Source organism: Calidris pugnax, unplaced genomic scaffold (assembly GCF_001431845.1).
Source record: "Calidris pugnax isolate Ruff unplaced genomic scaffold, ASM143184v1 scaffold23, whole genome shotgun sequence".
Lineage (NCBI taxonomy): Eukaryota > Metazoa > Chordata > Aves > Charadriiformes > Scolopacidae > Calidris > Calidris pugnax.
In genome coordinates this window covers 2540093-2547500 of record NW_015090772.1, presented here as the reverse complement: position 1 = coordinate 2547500, position 7408 = coordinate 2540093, and the positions used below count along the sequence as shown (strand labels likewise).

The window sequence follows — 7408 nt, the reverse complement described above, 5'->3', positions numbered from 1 at the left end:
ACAGGGTGCTAGATCATCTCATTTAGGCTCCCTTTCCCACCAAAGGTTGGACCAGATGATCTGTGGAGGCTGCTTCCAACTTGGGCTCTTCTGTGATTCTGTGATTATTGTGTGACTGGAGTGAGGGGAAAAAGAATTTTTTCCTTATATTTTCTTTGGCAGTAAATACTGGGGGTATTTTAACCCCGTTTTTATTGTGATTACTGTAGAATGAAAAAGTCCCATTTCGGTTTTGCTCTTTAACTGAAATACCTTACAAGAATGGACAAGATGCATACACTGAAGTTTCAAAACCTTAGCCATTCCTTCCGTAGATGAATTAGCTCTTCAGGGGCATCTGAGTCTTGGGCCAAGAGCTCTGTATAAAGTAAAAAAAAAAAAAAAAAAAAAAAAAAAAGAGTCAAAATGCTTAATTTCCAGGAAGAAATGCACCAGGAGATAAATCATCCTCTCTCACCTCCAGTCTCTACATGCTCTAAAAATTTAGAAGTCACATTTTACTAAATATGTAATTATTCAGTTACTGGGGCAGGGTCTGGGAATTTTTTACCACCACTGGTCCCAGGGTATTTCATTTCTCTTCAGTGGGTATCAAAGAGTAGCAAAAGCACCGGGGACTTGAGTCGGCTGAGAAGCCATGCAGGGTTTTGGAGGCACTTTGGTTTTTGGAGGTTTGCACCACTGCAGCAACTGCACTGACATCAGTAGAAACTGATGGTATCAGTAGAAACTGATGTAAACTGAGTATAAATAAAAATGGCCTCGGGTTTGTGTGTGATTTACCCTCTTACTGTGCTGTAAATGAGAGCAGGGAAGAGGGAGGGAAGTGGGGGAAATCACAGGAGGTAAAAAGAAGCTTTTATGTCAGTGGGGAGCAAACGGGCTGCTGAAGCTCTGCCACATTTTCCCTTTTGAGTTTCACTTCCAGGGAGAGACCTCGCTCCCAGTGACAATAAAAAAAAGTCTAAAGCAAACAGCTACATGCCCAATCAGGGGGAGACCCCGTGCTGCAGTATGTGGCTGTTGTCCAGAATCACAGAATATTCATGGTTGGAAGGGACCTTTGCAATCATTGAGTCCAACCACAAAAAAAAAAAAAACACCAAAAAAACCAAACCAAACCAAAACCAAAACAAAACCAAAAACCACACACACCACACCCAACCACAGACAGACAAAACCCAACAATCTCAGGCATCAGGGCATGCCCTGAAGAGTCATGTCTACACGTTTCTTAAATACCTCCAGAGGAGCCACGCAACCAGAAGAGCACGGTGACCTGCAGAATTGCATAAAATTTGCATCACATTCTGCAGAGACTTCTGTGGCTTTTAGGGGTTTTTTTTGGTTGTGTTGGTTTTTGTTTTGTTTTTTTTTTTTTTAAGTGTTATCTGTATCATGTAATTCAGAATTGGTTGCCTGCTTGTTTATTAAATAGGTTTGTAAGACTGTGAGAGTTAAAAGTGCTGCGGAAAGCTTGCTGAGACATTTGAATAACTAGTATTCAGGCATTAAATTAAGAGATCCCTGCCGCTTTTGAAGGTAATCAGAGTATATCACAGAGTCTTCCTCTAGTAGTATGACAGGAAGTGTTAAAGCAGATGTGTATTTTTGCAGATAAGGCTCTTTTCTTGACAAACTGGAATAGACACAGAAGCCATCTGTTTTTCGCCGCTTCCTATGTGAGTGAGAGGGTTGGGTGTAGTGCTTGGTAAGGAGGAAGTATTCATAGAATGATAGACTTGTCCAGGTTGGAAGGGACCTTTCAGATCACCTAGTCCAACCATCAACCTCACTCTGATCAAAACCATCGCACCCCTGTGTCCATTCCATCCATGCAGGACGTTTCCTCCAGCTGCAAGGCTGCTTGTTGGGTCAATATCTAGATTTTTGCCTTGTTCTGGAGTTGCTGGCAGGATTTCTCTTCCTTGCGCCAGGGGAGGTTCAGATTGGAGATTAGGAGAAATGTTTCCACGGAAAGGGTTCTTAAGCCTTGGACTGGGCTGCCCAGGGCAGTGGTTGAGGCCCCATCCCTGGAGATATTGAAAAGCCGGGTTGACCTAGTGCTTGGAGACATGGTTTAGTGATGGTTTTGATCAGAGTTCAGTTGATGGTTGGGCTGGATGATCTGAAAGGTCCCTTCCAACCTGGACAATTCTATTGTTCTATGATTCTAAATTGTTCAGCAGCCATAAAAGGAGATGGTAAAGGAAGGTAACTATTTGTGCGGTACTAAATGAGTTTCATGCTTCTGCAGCTTTAATTCTGCTGTCAATAGCCGGGTTAAAGTCTAGGTACCAGACATCCCTAGAGCAGTCCTTCCATGCACAATAGGCCTTGTGGTGTAAAAGATTATATTGTTGTCACAGGACTCCAGTCCCAACTCTGGGAATAGTGTGCCACAACTATTTTAAGTGTAAAAAAAAAATACCACTGGAAATGGGCTGTGGGCTGTGGTGGTGGTGGCGAACACAGGAGGAACAAACCCCCTTGTTTTGGAAAGAGCACCGATAATTGTGTGTGGATCACTGGCAGTTGCTCAATATAAAAACTCTGCATAACTTATTTGTGCATTTTTTTTGCATCTTTTCTCAAGTCACAGGTGACAGGACGAGAGGAAATGGCCTCAAGTTGCGCCAGGGGAGGTTCAGGCTGGATATTAGGAAAAATTTTTTCACTGAAAGGGTTCTCAGGCATTGGAATGGGCTGCCCAGGGAGGTGGTTGAGGCACCATCCCTGGAGGTGTTCAAAAGACGGGTTGATGTGGTGCTGGGAGATATGGTTTAGTGATGATGCTCCTTGTTTGTTGTGTGGGTGTCTATTTTTGTCAGTCAGGTTGACGGTTGGACAAGATGATCTTTAAGGTCCCTTCCGACCTAGAAGATTCTGTGATTCTGTTATCCTCTTCTTGGAGGGGTGTGAAATGCCTTAATGGACATTCAGTTGGTTCACAACTATGCTAGCCTATATGATGCTGACACAGGCAAGGTTAAGCAGTCAGGCTTTAAGGAAAAGGAATAAGAGTAAAGGAGAAGAGGCAAGATATGTTAGACAGGAGAGTTGTGAAGGGATTTTTCAGCATTAGGGCAACTTGAAGCCAAATAATAAAGTGGGCATGTATTTGCCGCTAGGGGTGTTGCATTATCCTTCATTTATTAAGTGCTTTACATGCCATTAAAAGTTCTTTCAAAGCTATTATTCTGAAGTACCTGATTTCTCTGGGATGTGCTTCTTGCCCTCAGGAATAAACTAGGATAAGCACAAGTTCATCACCGGTATTGCTATGTCACTTGGGAGATAACGCTTTTAAAGGCAAGCAAACACCCTGAAATAATCACCCTGACGGAAACTGCAGCTTTGGTACCTCCACCAAACCACACCTACGCCACAAACTTTTGCCCTCAGAGCTGTAATAGCTGTAGACATCATTTATGGCTGGTGTATATGATTGTTGACTTAACCCCCTCGGAAAAACATGTTCTTCCGTGTGCTGTGTGCAACCTCAAAGTGAGGTTTTCCCATCACTGAAAAAGGAGCAGAGGTAAAAAGCACAATTTCTAGCATCCGCCTTGTGCCGAGGCCCGTCCCTTCCGTGCAGTGGGTGCACCTCTAAAGAATCATAGAATCATTTGGGTTGGAAGGGACCTTTACAGGTCATCTAGTCCAACCCCCCCCCTGCAACGAATAGTGACATCTTCAACTAGATCAAGTTCCTCAGAGCCCCGTCCAACCTGACCTTGAATGTTTCCAGGTATGGAGCATCTCCCCCTTCTCTGGGCAACCTGTTCCAGTGTTTCAGCACCCCCATCATAAAAAATTTCTTCTTTATATCTAGTCTAAATCTTCCTTCTTTTGGTTTAAAAGACATCTTACCCCTTGTCCTATGGCAATAGGCCCTGCTAAAAAGTTTGTCCCCATCTTTCCTGTAACCCCTCTTTAAGTACTGGAAGGCTGCTATAAGTTGCCCCCAGAGCCTTGTCTTCTCCAGGCTGAACAAGCTCACCTCTCTCAGCCTGTCCTCACAGGAGTGGAGCTCCATCCCTCTGATCATTTTTGTGGCCCTCCACCACTCCAAGAGGTCCATGTCCTTCCTGTGTTGAGGACTCCAGGGGTAGACACAGGTGGGGTCTCACCAGAGCTGAGTAGAGGGGCAGAATCACCTTCCTCGACCTGCTGGCCACGCTGCTTTTGATGCAGCCCAGCTATTACAGCTCTGAGGGCAAAAAGTGTGTGGTGTAGGTGTGGTTTCATGGAGGTATCCAAGCTGCAGCTTCTATCAGGGGAATTATTTCAGGATGCTTGCTTAACTTTAAAACTTATGGCTCGTCACGAGCTCTGATGCCTGGGTTCACGTGTGGAGTGACAAGGAAACGGAGGGATCTGACACCCTCTCATCCAAAAGAGAAGTGTTTCCTTGGAAATCTACCCACACCGACGCCTCTACCCTACGGTTGCAACAGAAGGGGTGTAGAAATGGGGTAGAAAGGACTTTATACATCATTTTATGCTGCCTCGCCGGGCTTTAGGAGCACCTCCTCCTAGTGCTCCTCCTCCTTCTGTGCCGAAGCAGCCCATTATCAGCCGGACACCCAACTGCTCACCTCTTGGCTTGTCTCCCCACGCAGACATCAGCCCTGTCTGGTTTCTGTTCCTTCTCCACTCCTTTGGAATCAGGAAATGCAATAATTTGCTGACTCGGGGCAGGGAGGTAGCTTTCGGGGGTGTTTTCCTCTGCAGGAGATGGGAACGTCCTGCTGCAGGCTGGTGGACGGCTTCCAAGCTGCCTTCTTTCAGTTTTACAGCTCAGTTTAGAAAATAAAACCACACCAGTTTCATTTTCTCTCCGGCGACTGGTTTCACAAACACTGACGTGCCTTGCAAAGACGTAGCAAAGGCCATTTGTTGTGCCAGCATTTAGGTGAGAGTACCTTCCCCAGCCAAAAATCGGTGGTTTTCACTTTCTGTGCCAGAATTGAGGTGGGCTGGTCCTTGGTTTCTCTGCCCCGAAGTGAAACACCCCAAAATAACAGTGATGGGGAGTTTGGAATTACGCGAGGCCCCACCTCAACGGCTGTGTCCAGTTTTGGGCCCCTTCCCACAAAAAAAAGACCTTGAGGGGCTGGAGCAGGTCCAGAGAAGGGCAAGGGAGCTGGTGAGGGGTCTGGAGCACAAGTCTTGTGAGGAGAGGCTGAGGGAGCTGGGGGTGTTGAGCCTGGAGAAAAGGAGGCTGAGGGGAGACCTTCTGGCTCTCTCCAACTCCCTGAAAGGAGGCTGTAGCCAGGGGGGGTCGGTCTCTTCTCCCAAGTCCCAGGCCATGGGACAAGAGGAAATGGCCTCAAGTTGCCCCAGGGGAGGTTCAGATTGGAGATTAGGAGAAATGTTTCCATGGAAAGGGTTATTGCACATTGGCCTGGGCTGCCCAGGGCAGTGGTTGAGGCCCCATCCCTGGAGGGATTTAACAGCCGGGTTGACCTAGTGCTTAGAGACATGGTTTAGTGATGGTTTTGATCAGAGTGAGGTTGATGGTTGGACTGGATGATCTGAAAGGTCCCTTCCAACCTGGACAATTCTGTGATTCTATGAAATGCGAGACACTTTCGTCCCCATCAGCCACCCATTTCTCCCAACATTTATATTCCTTTTGCCTTAATAAGAACCGCAAAATCCCACCGGTGGACTTTGATTTCCTTAGGTCACTTAGGGAACAACATTACACGTGCAGTTTTTCCCACCTCGTATCAATGTGGTTCCAAAACATGAACTAGGGCTGTACTTTTGATTTTTTTTCTCCCCCCCCCCCCCCCCCCGTTGTTTTGATGCGCTCCGTTTGGAGCGAAGTCATAAAACCACCCACGCTGAGGTCAGCCCCACTTTGTTTCTCTCGCCCCTGAACAGGGAGCAGGATAATTGAGGTGAGATCTTGCGCGGCAGGGATTCAGGTTTCTACAAGAAGGATGTGCAGATGGTAGGACTTGATGCCAGAGGAAAAAAAAAAAATCAAAACACAACATAAAAAATGTGGTTCACTGAAAAGTGAATTATTGAACGATGTCTCATAAAGTATTAATCATCGTTGGGTGATTGATCTGGTTTTCCTGGCTGGAAGTGATGAATTAGGAGCCTGGAGCATCTCTCTTAGGAGAAAGGCTGAGGGACTTGGGTCTTTTGAGTCTGGAGAAGAGAAGGCTGAGGGGGGATCTGATCAACACCTATAAATACTTCAAGGGTGGGTGTCAGGAGGATGGGGCCAGTCTTTTTTCAGTGGTGCCCAGGGACAGGACAAGAGGAAATGGGCACAAACTTGAACATAAGAAGTTCCATCTAAACATGAGGAGGACCTTCTTCACTGTGAGGCTGCCAGAGCCCTGGCAGCGGCTGACGAGAGAGGTGGTGGAATCTCCTTCTCTGGAGACATTCAAACCCCACCTGGACACGTTCCTGTGGGACCTGCTCTGGGTGGACCTGCATTGGCAGGGGGTTGGAGGAGATGATCTCCAGAGGTCCCTTCCAACCCCATAGTGCTCTGTGACTCTGTGAACGTTAGAGCAGGAGAAACCTTCGCTTTCACCAGGGAGGACCCGAAGCAGCAGCTCCTTTCCTCTGAGAAGAAAGGGGTTGTCCTGGGAATCCACGGGCGACAATAGGGTGACCATTCTAGGATTCTGTGACCGAGGTGGGAACGAACGCCGCTTTTCCACGTACGCCGAAGACACTGCTACGTCGTTTATTTTCCTTTTTTGTTAACAAAAATTGCATTTACGGCCCATTTTGCGTGAGGAGGAGGCGGTTTCTGGGTGTGCTGCGGGGCGGGCCGGGGGCGGGGCCAGGGGGCGCCCATGTTTAGGGGCGGTGGCCGCGGCACCTCCCGGGGGCCCCGGCGCGGAGGCGGCGGCGGGCAGGTAGGGGCAGCGCCGATCACCCCCTGGTGCGGGGGTGCGGCGGGACGTGGGGGGGCATCACCGGCCGCCCTCGTGCCTCTTGCGGCCGCGCCGTGCAGGGAGATACGCGCCCTGCGCGGCTGTGGCTGCGTGCGCGCGCTGCGCGGGGCTCCGTGCGCTGCGCGGTTCTTCGTCCTCTGCGCGGTTCTTCCAGCGCTGCGCTGCTCCGTGCACTGCGCGGGGCTTCCTGCGCTGCGCGGTTCTTCTTCCCGCATCGCGCGGCTCCGTGCGCTGCGCGGTTCTGCCTTTGCTGCGCGGTTCTTCCCGCGCTGCGCGGCTCCGTGCGCCGCGCGGTTTCTTCGTGCGGTGCGCTGCGCTGCTCCGCTCCCCGCGCTGTGCCGTCCTTCCCAGCGCTGTGCGGTTCTTCCCGCATCGCGCGGCTCCGCTGCGCCGTCTTTCCTCCGCTGCGCGGTTCTCCGCGCATGTCGGGGGCTTCCCCCCCACCACCACCACCCCCCTGCAGCGCAGCC

The 7408-nt window shown here is 49.2% G+C and overlaps 1 protein-coding gene across 1 annotated transcript in view; it reads left to right on the top strand.

The window, feature by feature from the left end:
* The first annotated feature begins 6828 nt into the window (after positions 1 to 6828).
* TRANK1 (tetratricopeptide repeat and ankyrin repeat containing 1) overlaps positions 6829 to 7408 on the top strand; it is a 59957-nt gene continuing 59377 nt past the window's right edge. Inside the window, exon 1 of the mRNA XM_014942284.1 lies at positions 6829 to 6899. The gene's annotated coding sequence lies outside the window, so the exon portion shown is untranslated. The remainder of the gene's footprint in view (positions 6900 to 7408) is intronic.